This window comes from Lepidochelys olivacea, assembly GCF_965140295.1.
Source record: "Lepidochelys olivacea isolate rLepOli2 genome assembly, chromosome: 1".
Taxonomy (NCBI): domain Eukaryota; kingdom Metazoa; phylum Chordata; order Testudines; family Cheloniidae; genus Lepidochelys; species Lepidochelys olivacea.
In genome coordinates this window covers 62994710-63010004 of record NC_140411.1, presented here as the reverse complement: position 1 = coordinate 63010004, position 15295 = coordinate 62994710, and the positions used below count along the sequence as shown (strand labels likewise).

Here is a 15295-nt window from a genome sequence, read left to right as displayed (position 1 = left end):
TAATAAGAGACCAGTGATTTTCAAACTTTAGAACACTTCAGATGGTTTGTAAACATAAACACTTCAAAATAAAAAATGAAAACTTTCTCTTAATATAACAGTAATTATGGAGATAAGTAATCTTTCCAAAATTGAAGCTATAACCAGCATTACCTTGTAAGCCCACTTTTCATCCCTCTCTATTTCCAAGAATAAAAATATTCCATTTCTCAAAACTCTACAGATAGAGAATTTCTCAAGAAAGTGGTTCCATTCTGAAATGTTCTTAATTGTCTAATTTTTCTTTGCCTCCAGGTAGTGGCCTAATTAAATCACATTACAATAAACAAATCACATCATATTTACATTTTCAACTTAGCTTCTGCAAGAGGCAGTTTTCAAGGGCAGAAAGAGTAACCTTTTCAAAAAGTTGACATTAGCCATGGTTCGTCATCATCAAAGTGACTTTTACTGCCAGTGACCAATTTATGGCACCCTATGGTTAGTAACATGTCTTCACACAAAACAATGTGTTACTCATGTCCTATGTTAACCACAGTGGCTAGAATAATATGGATCCAATCATAACATAATGAATAAAATATCAACATATATCACTGTGATACATTGGGGCCAGAATATATAAAGAGTGTAAGATCAATATCTATATAGAAAGTATGTAGAGTATGAGTATGTATACTTACACTCTATTTTAAGAGACAGCCCCAAAAATCCCCAAAAACGCAGAGTACAAAGGTGCAATAGAATTAGCAGACAATCACACCTGTTAAGCGACTACTTTGAATCAGTTCCTTGAATTGTCATGTAAGAAGCCTTTCATTATCTATATTAAGTGTGTAAATATATTGCATTACATGCACCACCGTGCATGCATGTATGCATGACACACAGTAACTGTTTACAGGATGAGAGATTGTCATTGAGAAACATTTATGATTGGTGAAGTTACATAATAATCCAGTTATCTGGATTTTACTAGGTGATCCAAATTCATTTGCACCACGATGGTACTGTACATTTACAATATACACGCACCTTAATAATCAAGTTACAGAAGTAGAAGGACTATGCTCATTTTCCTTTACTTTTTTAGTTCAAAATGAAATCTGTGTTTGGTTTCACTAGAACTATAAATGGTAAGAAATATTAACCAAGACAATTTCAAAGTTCCTATTTAGTGCTCTAATTTAAAGTCTGACAGTTGTGTAATGCAGTACTGACATCTTCAATTTATAGTATAGTACGTTACTTGATAAAATATGGCGTATTTCACACTGTGACTCTCCCACAATTGTTCCTGTGAATCATAGGGAAGAATTGCTTCAGACTTGAATTACTAAACAAAGCATTGCAGCTTGTAATCATCCACTCTAAACACACTTTCTAGCATTGCTAACAGAGACAAATATTTGCAATACCTAATCCAAAAAGTACAACATAAGATAAATAAAATTGTCAACAGGTAATATTTTTGCACAACTTTGTTAAATATAGGGTACATCACAGCAGAAATATACTCTCTGATAGAAAATAAAGAACTGTTACCTATTTTAGAAAACAAAAGGTAAATTACAAATCATGGGAAAACTGCAGAAACTGATGCTTTATCTAAACAAACTTTCAAAACTACTACTGCCCATTGGCATTACTAAAATACAGTATTGCCTCAATCCCCAGGAGCCTTGTTCAAAGCCCACTGAAGTGAAAGGGAGTTGTTTGGATCAGGACTCAAGATAAGAGCTTGGTACATCTGGATAGGAGGGAACAAAGAAGCTGTTTTCAGCTTCCCTATTATTGGGCTGGCTGGGGTCTGTTTCAGCCCCTGTTGTAGACTACAGCAGCCTCAAGTTTGTTCTAAACAATATCTGGTTGGACATGGCCCCAATCAGCTAGTGCACAAACTATGGTACTACGTTTTGGCCATCTCTCATTCTCCCCACCCCCAGGACTGCCTTACTCCAGAGGCCAAGAAGGGGCTGGAAGTGGTGTAGGAATCAGCTACGCAGATTTTATATATGCTACCCAGGAAGATCTGCCATTTTTCTGACCAGCATGCCCCACTGGAGAGTGCAAAATGGCCAGAGCAGGGCTCAGGATTCAGCCTTGTGACGACAGGTTAGACTTCACTCAGAAAACTGAGGACAGATTACAAAAAATTACGAAGTAGCAAGTAGTCTCACTCAGCTGAGGACATTAATATGCTCTTTGAAAAGCTGCCTAAACCTACACTTCATCTGAGTCCCTGAGCCAACCAAATGTCAGTCCTAAGCTTAAATTTCCTCGCTTCTGTCAATTGGTCACAATTTAACACCAGTTTTGTGTTTAATATTTCAGATTTAGGTACAGTATAAGAGCCAAATTTTCAACTCTTCTGATGTTTTGCACAAGCTTCCATAGATGAAACACAGATTTCCCCCCTAAAAATGACCAGATTCTTCATTTAATAATTTTTAGCAATTTAACACTGCAAGTGCCCACTAAGGCTGACAACACACTTTCCTTGGTAACGAGTGCATCTATGAACAAACGAGGCATTTCCTGGTCTATATTTGATTTAAACAAACAAGTGTTCCATGCATTAAACTTCAGTCTCTTGCTAGCTAATTTCAAAATACAACAGACCAAGTACACCGTCTTATGCCAGCTAAGTCTTCCATGGCCAATGAGAAGGGAAGGCATCATCACCCTGTATTCAATTTCCAACAAGTGGGGATGCTTTTATTTCTGCCAGAACTCTGCCAATAGGAACCTCTGAGGGAAACTGCTGAATTGGGGCATTCCCTGACTAAACTGGCTATGCCCCTTTTCAAAAAGTCTGAGCTGGCAATTTAGAACTGAATTGGCTGATCACACCCACCCTCCTCTATCAACTAGAAGTTGCAGCCACTCCCTGCCACCATAACCTGAACCCTTGCAAAAGACACATTTCCTCAGATGTTCTTGTCAACTGCTGGAAATGGCCCACCTTGATTATCACTACAGAAGGTTTCCCCTCCTCCCCACCCCCGCTCTCCTGCTGGTAATAGTTCACCTTACCTGATCACTCTCCTTACAGTCTGTATGGTAACAGCCATTGTTTCATGCTCTCTGTGTATATAAATCTCCCCACTGTATTTTCCACAGTATGCATCCGATGAAGTGAGCTGTAGCTCACGAAAGCTTATGCTCAAATAAATTTGTTAGTCTCTAAGGTGCCACAAGTACTTCTTTTCTCCTTGCAAAAGAGTTTGCCATCAGGGCACTCCACCAAGACTCTGCTGACATAAACTGAGGTCAATTTGACACAATATCTTTTACTTTTTCTTTCATGTTCCTGACAAACGTATGTGCCATAAACACTAAAGTGCATCCCATTCACTTTTAAAGTACTTCAGACAAAGAGTCAGATGGGAATGCACTTTTGCACAACCCGTTAGTTTAAAAAAAACAAAATCATACAAATCCATTTTTCCATTGGAGGTTATGTTTACAAATACTCTATGCCTGGTAGATTGTCAAAGAATGTGTGCAGATATGTAATCATTCCTTCCTGGAATCTTGGGCAAAATGACAGGATCCAGAGAATTTGGCTGCCTCATCAGTGCTTGGCATCCCATACACTATAGCCTGAATGCTGATGGCTTTATAGGGCTTGCTATTTGTGAAGAATCGTTTTGTCACTGGGTGGTGCCCAAACAGCTGTGTGCATGCAGTCAGTAGTTCCCAGGAGCAATGGGAAATTAACTAAGCCAAAGAAGTCATACACTGCCTAGTGCTTTACTTCTGGCACATTGTATCTCTGTAAAACTTAACAAAGCATAATTTGCAGTAACTGAGTAACGCACAGCACAGTAAGAAAAGGAGAGCAACTCACCTCATTTTGGGAAAGGGCATTGGTGGGTGAAACGAAGACAGGAAAAGGCCATTTTGCCCCCACAGATGAACCCCAGCTGCCTGTTCCCCTACTAACAACTGGAACTTCTAGGTCAGAGCTACTAATACTGCTCCAGGAGTTCTGCTACAGCCCCAGCACAGACACAGACACACAAGGCAAAACAAAACATAGTCCAGACAAAGTAGCAGCCCCCATTAGCATGTTTCTGCTTGTACATACCTAAGTACGGTTCACATTAGAGACAACGCTAGGATCACTGTATAGAATTTAAATTCCTCTAAGGAAGGAGAATTTGGGTCATATAATAAAGGTTTAAGTTCTATTTAGGAATAGGATAAGGTTCAAGTTTGTTCTTATTCCAGTTAGGTTTAGACATAAACTGCAAAGCAGGTGTCCCTAAGGCACCAAGTCAAAGGGGACACCCAACAGAGCTGAATGCAAAGGGAAACTTACAAGAATGCCTGCAAGTTTCCTTTTAGAGCAGGCTCCATGAAGAGCAGATATTAAAAAGGAAATTGGGTCTAGTGAATTTCCATCTGTAACCCGCAACCCCTCCCATGTATAACACACTATTCCTGCTGACACCCCCCCCCCCCCCGAGACCCAAAATGAATTAAAAAGGCAAGGAAAACACTAAAGATGTGAAAAGGCAAAATAAACAGGGAAGAAAAACAAATTATAGAACAAAAGCACAAAATGAAATGAAGATGGAACGGATCAAAAGGAGAGAAATAAGGATAGGAAAGAAGCGAAAAGAGGCTGGAAGTATGAGGGAGACACAATCAGAAAAATTGGCATTTCAGGATCTCTTGTACCAGCTGCATTACAGCTAGAATTCTGGCAGCAAAGGACTGAGAGTCTTTTGCTGGCTCTGAAATTGTCTCGCTGTATCACCCTGGACAAGACACTTGACCTCTCTCTCTCTGAGGTTCCCCCTTCATCAGGGTGTATGAATTAAAATCAAACAGATTTAAATCACCAACTTTAATCATGCTTTAAATCAGCAAACAGAAAACCTTGATTTAAATCATCGATTTTACTCATGATCTGTATTTGTACTTTTTGTTTTTTTCCTAAAGAAAGGTTGATTCTCATTAGTTGGTAAGCATTAAAACACATTGATGTGCAACCAAATAAACTTTTTACACTAAATATGGTGCTTCTTTTTGCAAACCAAAAGGGTACACTATATCTATTCTATGGCAAAAAACTATGCTAATGCAGACTTAAGGTGCTTCGTGGTATGTCATACCTTTGCAGAACACTGAGTTGAGCAAAACAAGCTTCTGAAAACCAGCAAATGTGCAGTTAAAGTTGTCCATGCAACCTTAACTCTGTCCTCTTTCAGCAACGCCCCATTAACCCCCATTCACACACATACCTTTCATAGAATCATAGAATATTAGGGTTGGAAGAGACCTCAGGAGGTCATCTTGTCCAATCCCCTGCTCAAAGCAGGACCAACCCCAGCTAAATCATCCCAGCTAAGCTTTGTCAAGCTGGGCCTTAAAAACCTCTAAGGATAGAGATTCCACCACCTCCCTAGGTAACCCATTCCAGTGCTTCACCACCCTCCTAATAAAATAGTGCTTCCTAATATCCAACCTAGACCTCCCCCACTGCAACTTGAAATCATTGCTTCTTGTTCTGTCATCTGCCACCACTGAGAACAGCCGAGCTCCATCCTCTTTGGAACCCCCCTTCAGGGAGTTGAAGGCTGCTACCAAATTCCCCCTCACTCTTCTCTTCTGCAGACTAAATAACCCCAGTTCCCTCAGCCTCTCCTTGTAAGTCATGTGCCCCGGGCCCTAATCATTTTCATTGCCCTCCGCTGGACTCTCTCCAATTTGTCCACATCCCTTCTGTAGTCGGGGGACCAAAACTGGATGCAATACTCCACGTGTGGCCTCACCAGTGCCGAATAGAGGGGAATAATCACTTCCCTCGATCTGCTGGCAATGCTCCTAGTAATATAGCCCAATATGCTGTTAGCCTTCTTGGCAACGAGGGCACACTGCAGACTCATATCCAGCTTCTTATCCACTGTAATCCCCAGGGCCTTTTCTGCAGAACTGCTGCTTAGCCAGTCAGTCCCCAACCTGCAGCAGTGCATGGGATTCTTCCTTCCTAAGTGCAGGACTTTCCTTTGTCAACCCCACAGTTGCTGAAATGTACAGGCTCTCTACCTCCTTTTACCCCTGACCCCACTGCATTCACTCTCACCCAGAGGATTCCGTCTAACACTAAAAGGACAAAAAGGAAAAAAAAAAGGAATCAATTGCCCACATCATCTTCCCTCTGTCCTCCTGCAACTGGCAGTAACCAATGGGAATTATTTATATACACTCCAGGTGCAGTCAGTGTATTAGGTGTACTTACACTAAATAGTGAAGGCAGGAGTTGGGCCTGCGACATGCATGGATTACTTGGAGGTGTGTGACAGAGCCATGATTACAGGAGGAGATGTATGTTTGCAGATTCTGATGTGTGTGAGTAAGGGGAAGAGCCGCACGTGTACCTCCAGAATGCAATACAATCCAGGGATTGTGTGTAATTCCCTGCGGGAGGGTGGTAACCACAGCCTCTCCAGGGTCTAAGAACGAGGGGGTGGGGGTTGGGGTGGAGTGGCTTGGCTTAGGCAAATTCACTCAGGTTGTAAAACCTCCAAAGAGGTATCACCTCCTTGGCAAGCTTCAAACTATCCTGTTTCAAATTTCTTGTATCAACCAGGCAAGGTACTAATAAGCTTCAACAGGACTTCATTTTCAAAGTGGAAACCTCTTTACCAAGCTGCTGCTGCACCCTCTGTAGCTTTCTCCCTGCCTCTCAACTCCTCCCCCCTACTTCCTGTTTCCTGTCCTTTCAGACTCCCAACAGCCAGTGCTCCCAATTCTAATAATTACAAGCAACATCTAAACACCACATTCCCTCCTCTCTTAAGAAACTCTCCCAATTAAAATAAACATTCTTGTTCTAACCACAGGAACAAATATGAAACAAGACACTATACAGTTGGCAGAAATATTACACTGAAAACACTGTAGATACTACATAAGATAGTCTCTAGTCCAGACAGGTGGTCGTCTGGGTCTGACAGGCCGTCCCTCAAACCCCGGTTCCAGTGCAATGTCTTGTTGTGTTGGTCCTACAGTAAAGTCATCCAATGCAGACTGGGTGTTGGCATAATCTCCTCTTGGTGCATAGGCAGGTGCAAGATAAGAAGCATTCCATACCTGCCCATCAGAAAGTCGATAGGTGTAAGGTCCCTTCTTCTCTATGATTTTAAGAGGAGCTGTGAATTTATGGTCCCCTTTGCATAAAATTCTAGGATTTCATATTCTAACGAAGGAATCACACTCAAACTCTGGTTCCTTAGCACCCCACTGCTTATCTGTGAAAGCCTTAGACTTTGCTTGGTTCTGTTCAGCAGTTTTTCTCACATCATCCTCGTTCGGGGCATCAGGTCGTGCCTTTAACAATCCAGCAATGTTCAGTTTAGTATTCATCTGTTTCCCATGCAGTAACTCTGCAGGTGATCTTTGCGTTGTGGCATGTCATGTAGCCCGGTATGCTTGCAAGAAATCAGTAGTGAAGGGTATCCACAATCGCCCGTCTAGTTTAGCCGTTTGCAAACTCTCTTTCAAACTTCTGTTAAACCATTCTATTTCCCCATTGGCTTGAGGGTAATATAGGGATGACATTCCGTGTAAAATGTTCCTCTGTGCTAGAAAAGTTTCAAACTCTAGGGAAGTAAATTGACTACCATTATCTGAAACCAGTTATTTGGGGTTACCTTCCCTGCTAAAAACTGAAGAGAGGAACTTAATTACTGTAGCAGAAGAGATTTGCGATGTAAATGCTACCTCAGGCCATTTACTGAAATAGTCTATTAAAGTAATGGCATAACGTCAGTCAATTGGAGCAGTATCAAAGGGTCCTACAATGTCAGTCACCACTTTTCCCCATGCAGATTCAGGAAGATGAACAGGCTGTAACGGAGGGGTACATGTCACTGCTGTCTTATCATGCATTTGGCAAGTGACACAGGATTTTATCAGTGCTTCAGTTTGAGAGTCCATCCCTGGCCACCAGTACAGATCCCGTAGTCGTTGTTTGGTTCGGACAATTCCTTGATGAGTATCGTGTGCCAGGTGTATGAGTTTTGACTGTCATTCTTCTGGCACAAGGAGCCGGTGTGTACCTCATAGCACACAGCCATCAAACAAAGAAAGTTCATCCTGAACTCTAAAATAAGGCAGCAAAACTGGGTCAAGGTTTTCAGCTGACTGGGCCATCTCTTTGGCAGAAATTTTGTAGTTTTTGTTGAATTGGACACCCTGAACAAGCAGCCTGAAATTGTTCTATTGTAACTGCAGTGAGAGTGCTTGTAATAAGCGCAGCCACTACATCCTCAATCTCCGGTGGACCATCTGGTGAAGGCAAAGGCAGGCGAGAAAGGCAATCAGCGACCACATTTTGGTTTTCAGGCTTATATTCCAGTTCATAATTGAAAGAGAGTAGTCTTGCAGACCATCGAGCAATACGGTATCCTGCTCTTCCCAGTCCTTTCGTTGCGAGCAACATCGTCAAAGGGTTGCGGTCTGGCACAACTTGAACATGCGGCCCCACAGGTAAGTTCTCCATTTTTCAGTAGCCCAGACACAAGCAAGTGCTTCTTTTTCAACTGTAGAATATTTTCTCTCAGCATTACTTAGTGTCCTTGAAGCAAATGCAACAGTCCTCTCTGTGTTGTCCTCATGCAGTTGTGTGAGAACAGCCCCAAATCCATAATCAGAAGCATCAGTAGTTACAATTGTGGGCAATGCAGGACTGAATAGTGCAAGTACTGGACTATGTACAATCCAGTCTTTCACCGTTTCCAAACTAGCTTGTGCATCTATTGTCCATGCTAAGGTAGAACTTCTCGGTAGTAACCCGTAATGGTTCAATGACAGAAGCCTAATTGGGAATGAATTTTGCATACCAGGAGGTAAGACCCAAGAAGGAACGTAAGGTTTGAAAATCTGTTGGAGGAGGAGCATTTGAAATTGCCAGGATATGATCTGGATCAGGTTTTAGTCCAGACTGTGAAATTGTATGCCCCAGAAAGGAGAGTTCAGTTTGTCTAAATTTGCATTTGGACCTATTGAGCCGGAGGCCTGCTGTGCTGATGCAGTTTAGTACAGACTGCAGGTTATTGTCATGCTCCTCAGAAGTATTTCCAAACATGATAATATCATCCAGATAGCACTGAACTCCATGTTGAATCTTCAGAATCAATTACATCATTTTTTGAAAGGCACTTGGGGCAGATGCGAGACCGTATGGAACACGTTTAAAATGAAATAGTCTCTCATGTGTAATAAATGCTGTGAGGTCTCTATCATCTTCATGCAACATAACCTGGTGGTATGCATTCTGCAAATCGAGAATAGAAGACATCTTTGCTCCGTGGAGTTCTGCAAATACTTCTTCTATGTGAGGAAGAAGATGGCTGTCAATCACAATAGCTTTATTTGGCTCCCTTAAGTCCACACAAAAGCGAATGCCTCCACCCTTCTTCTGTGACATTACTATAGGTGAAACCCATTCCGAGGAGTCGATCTCTTTAATAATGTCCTTTTGAACAAGTTTTCTAAGTTCCTCTGAAATAGCTTCCCTGATTGAAAATGGTAAGCGCCGTAACTTCTGTCGTACAGGCACCACATTATTCCGCATTTTAACTTTATGCAGAAACCCATAAGCACAACCGAGTTTCTCCTCAACTTGGTGTTGGGTCCCAGCTGAAACTGGTGTGTGTACCACAAGAGTGCTTTGCTGAGGAAGATCAATTCGTCCATTAACTACCCTGAGATTTAAAGCAGCCAATAAATCTCTGCCAAGGATAGGAGTGCCGTTGTGGACAATGCAGAACTCTGCAGTTACACAGCAATCACCAAAAGTAACTATTACTGGCAGGCAGCCATGTGTACTGGAATATGGTTTTTCAAATAGCACACCAAGTGAAGTTTGGGTTCAGTAAGAGGCACATCTTTAAAGTAATGCAGATAGATGGAATCAGGTAGTATAGATACTGCTGAGCCAGTGTCCAACATTAGCTGAATAGAGTGTGGTTTGCCTGAGGGTATGGCAGAAATGTTTACAGTGCACTTTATCTGTTCTGGAATATGTGCAGTAGTGATTTTGTCCACACTCAGCACAGTAACATCTGGTATTGTAACTGCATGCACCTGTTGATTGAACTGGCTACTGCGACATACTTTAGCAAAACGTCCAATCTTTTTGCAATGATTGCACTGAGCTACTTTTGCTGGACATCCTGTGTAGCTTGCAAGGTGTTGTGGGGATCCACAGCGAAAACATGCTTTTACTGTATTTTGAATTTGCTGATTCAGTGGTTTTTCATTAGTTTTCCTTTTGCAATTGTGAGTCTGCAGTGGTAGTGAACTTTTCTGCAAAGGAGTCACAGCCTGGTCTGTGCCTCCTGTATCCATGCTCATTATTTTGGCTTCAGCTCTAGCTGACTCAATCTGAGTAGCAATGGTTATTGCTTTTTTCTAGTGTAAGTTGTGGTTCTAGAAGTAAGCATTCTCTTACATGAAGCATGGTTGTTTTCTCGATGAACTGGTCTCTAATCATCTCATGTGCCATATTCCCAAAGTCACAAATTACAATCAGACTCCTCAGGGAAGCAATATACTGCATATAGTTTCCCCTGGTTTCTGCTCACGCTGGCGAAATCTGTAGCGATTTGCTACTACATTCACTTTTGGCACAAAAAAATTCTTTAATGCAGTGAGTGCAGTCTCATAAATATCATCTGCAAGGGGAAAAGTGTAAAATATATGCTGCTCTTCTGCTCCAAGGCAGTGGATTAGCAGAGCATGCTTTCTTACTTCAGAAATCTCTGTAGCACTGATTGCAGGCAGATAAGTCTCAAACATATGGATCCAGGTAGTAAAAGCAATTGGAGGCTCACCTGGGCTTTGCAAAAAGGGTGCAGATGGGTTCAGAGGCAGAAGATCCATCCTCATCGCCAAAATGTTGTATCAACCAGGCAAGGTACTAACAAGCTTCAACAGGACTCTATTTTCAAAGTGGAAACCTCTTTACCAAGCTGCTGCTGCACCTTCTGTAGCTTTCTCCCTGCCTCTCAACTCCTCCCCCTACTTCCTGTTTCCTGTCCTTTCAGACTCCTAACAGCCAGTGCTCCCAATTCTAATAATTACAAGCAACATCTAAACACCACAAAACTGGATTCTCCAAAGACCAACAGACACAGAAAGGACTTTTGGATAAATAGCCAGAGTTTAAACTGACTCTGGGCCTTCATTCTGATCCAGCAAATGGAAAGGACTTTCTGTCCAAAGGGCAGGCACCAATCCTTAAGGAAGGACTGACACCTACCAAAGCCCTTGTGGAGAGAGATGGTGGATGATCTCTGGTAAAATTAACATGCCTGTAGGTTCTTTTATTGTTTTAACATATTTTCTCTGTAAAGCTTGTCCCTTAAGAATAAATGTGCTTGCTTAGAAAAAGCTGAGTGGTAACCTTAATCCATGGGCAATGACACTACTTATAGCATCTGAGAAGAAAGGAAAGCAGGCCTACTTAGGCAGTCTGACTTGCTGGGGAATTCACAGCGTAGGCAGAGAATTGTGAAGCCTGGAAATACCCTGGTCAGGAGGGAGAGGCTCATTTCTCTGCACAAGAGTGGGTGCCCTCGCTGGACCAGGGAGGGGGAAGGAAAGTGCAGTGGCCCTGAACTGTGACACCATGAACCCTCAAATTTCCCCAAAAATGTTCTTCCAGAACTTATTAATAGCTTTCATATTGTCACTGAGGTAATTATGTAGATGCTCAGACAAGTCAGAGAAAGCCATCACTGCTCTTGGACACAAATCTCTGATGCAGTCCAAATATGCTCTCAGACATAGTTTGACGTGTACACCAGGAATAAGTCCCAGATCATTTCTGCCCAAGTGAATCACACAATGTCCAGTAGATCACAACTTCCTATGGCACCACGTAAATGCTGCAGAGTGGGTAAAATATGATGCCATCGCAGGCAACCTCTCTCTTCCCAAATCAGCCTGCAGTTAGCAGTCCCCATGGAACGCTGTACCCATTGTTCTCCTGCAAACATTTGCAACCTCATGATCTGGGAATCACCCCGTATCCACATGTTGGAAATATGGCAGTGTCTTTGAAAACACCACATTAACCTACCCTGAGTTCGGCAAGTAGCCACTCCCTCCCTTCCCATCTCCTCAGGGGCTTACAATACAGATATTTCCTCTAACAACCAGTCCAAAGCTTGCCTACCACCCATCTTCATTGTCCAACCCCTCTGCAGCCACAACCTCGCTCCCTGTCCTTGTTCTGCCACCCTTCACCCCCACACACACACCAAGTGCTGTCTTTGGCTCCTCCCCACCTGATATAACAAAAATATTCTGCTGTGTTCACAGCAAACCTCCCCATAAAATGAAAACACATTATAACAGAGACAACTTTCGGCAAGCAATATGAATTATTAAATCTTTATTGCACAGTTGTACAGATTAGAAATGTCAATGGTGGGATGTTCACCAGAGGCAGTAGCGTTAGCACATTCCCTCAAAGTAACCAGGCAAGTATAAAGTGACTGCATAGAAATCCTCTCACGTTTTTTTTTTCTTTACTGGTGCATGCACAATACAATCCTTCTGGACTACCCATCTATGCAAGCAAAGAAGCAAACATGTTCTTGCATACCATGCTCAGATTGGGGCCCCCAAAGCTTTAGTGGATGTCATACACTACCTTGGGTAAAACTTCAGAGACTGCGATGATTTTGACCTGCATCACATCAACAGTTTTATCTCTAGCTCTGCAAAAAAAAATTTTTTTTCAAAAACAACTCTTTTTTTCAGGGTTTATATCTCCGCAACCTCTACTTCAAATGATCCCAAATTTCAATCACTATCCCTATACCGCACCCTTCTTATGAGCACCAAATTTCAAAGGACTCTGACAATGGGACTTAGAAAGGTCTAGATTTAAATAAAAGTTGTTATGGAACCTTAACGATAGTGGCACTACTGCACCACTATAATACACGTTTATTTAAGGAATTAGATAGCTGAACTTGCATTTATTCAGATTCTTATTTTTTTACATTTTTTATTATGTTAGAAAATGGTGAATGTTGCATATTTTATGTACTAGATGATTATTTTTTACTTACAATTTGTGTCAAGCTCTCTTTAGACAGAAATTCACATTCAATTAAAGATGCACAAAAATAGCATTTTAATTATTTTTTAAATTAAATAAAGTACCTTTAGTGTGCAGGATACATAAGAAAAAAAGGTTTATCAAAACATGATATGCATTTAAAACTAACTTAGTTATTAAACCATTTATCTATCTATCTAAACCATTATTCTGTGCTTAGCAAATTGAATTGATTTTTTCTGGTCACCATATGCCTCAAGATTTTAGAATTAGTAGATCTCATCTTCTCACACCTACATTTTATCTGCAGATTGGAAGAAGAAAAACAAGCTTTCCTGCTTTTGTCCAAGTCCCTACTGGTTTCTTAACTTTGAATAAACTAATCACTGAACAAAATCAGTTGAATACACTGTAATGCACAAACTATTCTCTCTGTACCTGCAGAAGAGGTTACTGCTGTCAAAAGCTGGTTTAGCACTTCAGCAAACTCTGATTTCAAGTGACTTCCACCAGTTCAGTGGTGTTTCTTTAGAATTTGGCACCAAATATGTACTGCTTAATATTATTTTTGTGTTTAATTTAAATAATTTAAATAGATTATAGTAAGTTTAGGCCTTAACATAAATTGTAAATTTCCAATTTAATTGTAAATATTTTTATAAACAAACATATTTAATTTAAATAAAAAATCCAATTTAAATTAAAAAAATCTTCTTTTTAATTTAAAACATAATATTTTTTCTCCAGTAAATAGAGATAATGGTACTTCTCCAGCTTTTAAAAATACACTAAAATCTACAGATGAAACTATACATTTCATCAAACATTTTGGGATGGGCTTGGACTGCCGAAACCAATCACTGTACAGCACGCCCTGTCCATGTGCGACTTACTCTTTACCTCACCTTACATTCCAGGCTTATTTTACCCATTCTTATCTTGTCTGTTGTAAATCATTCCCTGGATGTTCCCCTTATTTTAGCTAGTACAGACATTCTGTTTTCAGCCTGCTAATCCATTTACATCCCTAATCCTGCCCCCCAAGAAATAAGGACTCACCTATGTTCAATTACTCATGTGAAGACAGGCCTAATAAGGAATAACCAGGTTACTGCCAAATCCCATCTTTGCCTGGGGGACTACTACACCCTGGACCTGACCCTAGTTTTTATTTCATAGGAACAATTCATCCTTTCCCCCTCTAAATCTTTTAAGCTCCTCATACAGGATCAAATAAAGTTTGTTTGTCAAATCCGTATCTTTGAAAAACCCTGCTCCTCTTCAGATATAAAATAGAAAGATTATCTAGTTCTGTAAATCCTTTTGGATGAATAAACTGTTCTAAATCTTCTCATTTCACATTCTTCATCTCCAGGAGCACAACAACATTTTCAAGAGTCACAAGGTGTGACCCAACTTTTGAGACCTAATTGAGTAACTCCAAATCATCTAATAATTACTTAGTTATATGAATGTACATATTTTTGAAACTACCTGTGCAGTTCCCACAGGCATTCTGAGGGAAATCCTGGCCCCACTGAAATCAGTGGGAGATTTGTCATTAACTTCAGTCGGGCCACGATTTCACCGTCTACAGCCCTGATTCAACAAACATTTACTCATATGTTTAATGTTTCTACCTTGAATAATTCCAGTTGGAATCAACGAGACTACTTACAGTAGAAAAGTTAAGTCAGTGTTTGGAGGATTGAGGCCCAAACGCAAGGCTGTATATTAACTCCACTGCCAAGATGCTCATATACACCCACAATTGTGCCCACTTTGAAATTAAACTATCTATTTAGTTCTATGCCGTTCTCTCTAAACAATCGTGTGCATCATGCATTTCTTTATTTTCCCATACAAAGACTACACACCTTACTGAAAATGTAGCATACGAAGATCTACCACATTACTCCACTAATGACAACTGAGATTTTTCAGAGGATTTAAGAATTGCAATATTACAACTAACAGTCATAAAAACTTAGTTCAATAACCAAATAATGTAAGACCAACTCTGGAGTTATCCTATACAGTACCTGTTTGTAGTATATCTTCACCAGGTTTGTAGAAGCATGTATCCAAAGATTGCTTCACCTTCAGTGACCAAGATCTGCAAAGGAAAACCACAGACATTAAAAATATGTCACTGAAAGTAAATAGTTTGGGCATAAAAGCAGAGCAAAATCATTCCGCTAA

At 40.8% G+C, this 15295-nt stretch overlaps 1 protein-coding gene across 12 annotated transcripts in view; it reads right to left on the bottom strand.

The window, feature by feature from the left end:
* Positions 1 to 15295, bottom strand: part of ENOX1 (ecto-NOX disulfide-thiol exchanger 1) — a 509722-nt gene that overhangs the window by 406689 nt on the left and 87738 nt on the right. For 9 of the 12 annotated variants that reach the window (XM_084617813.1, XM_084617817.1, XM_084617814.1 and 6 more), the window contains exon 2: positions 15136 to 15209. The gene's annotated coding sequence lies outside the window, so the exon portion shown is untranslated. Of the gene's footprint in view, positions 1 to 12679; positions 12747 to 15135; positions 15210 to 15295 lie in introns of all 12 variants that reach the window. The other 3 variants (XM_084617811.1, XM_084617816.1, XM_084617819.1) reach the window with 1 other exon arrangement.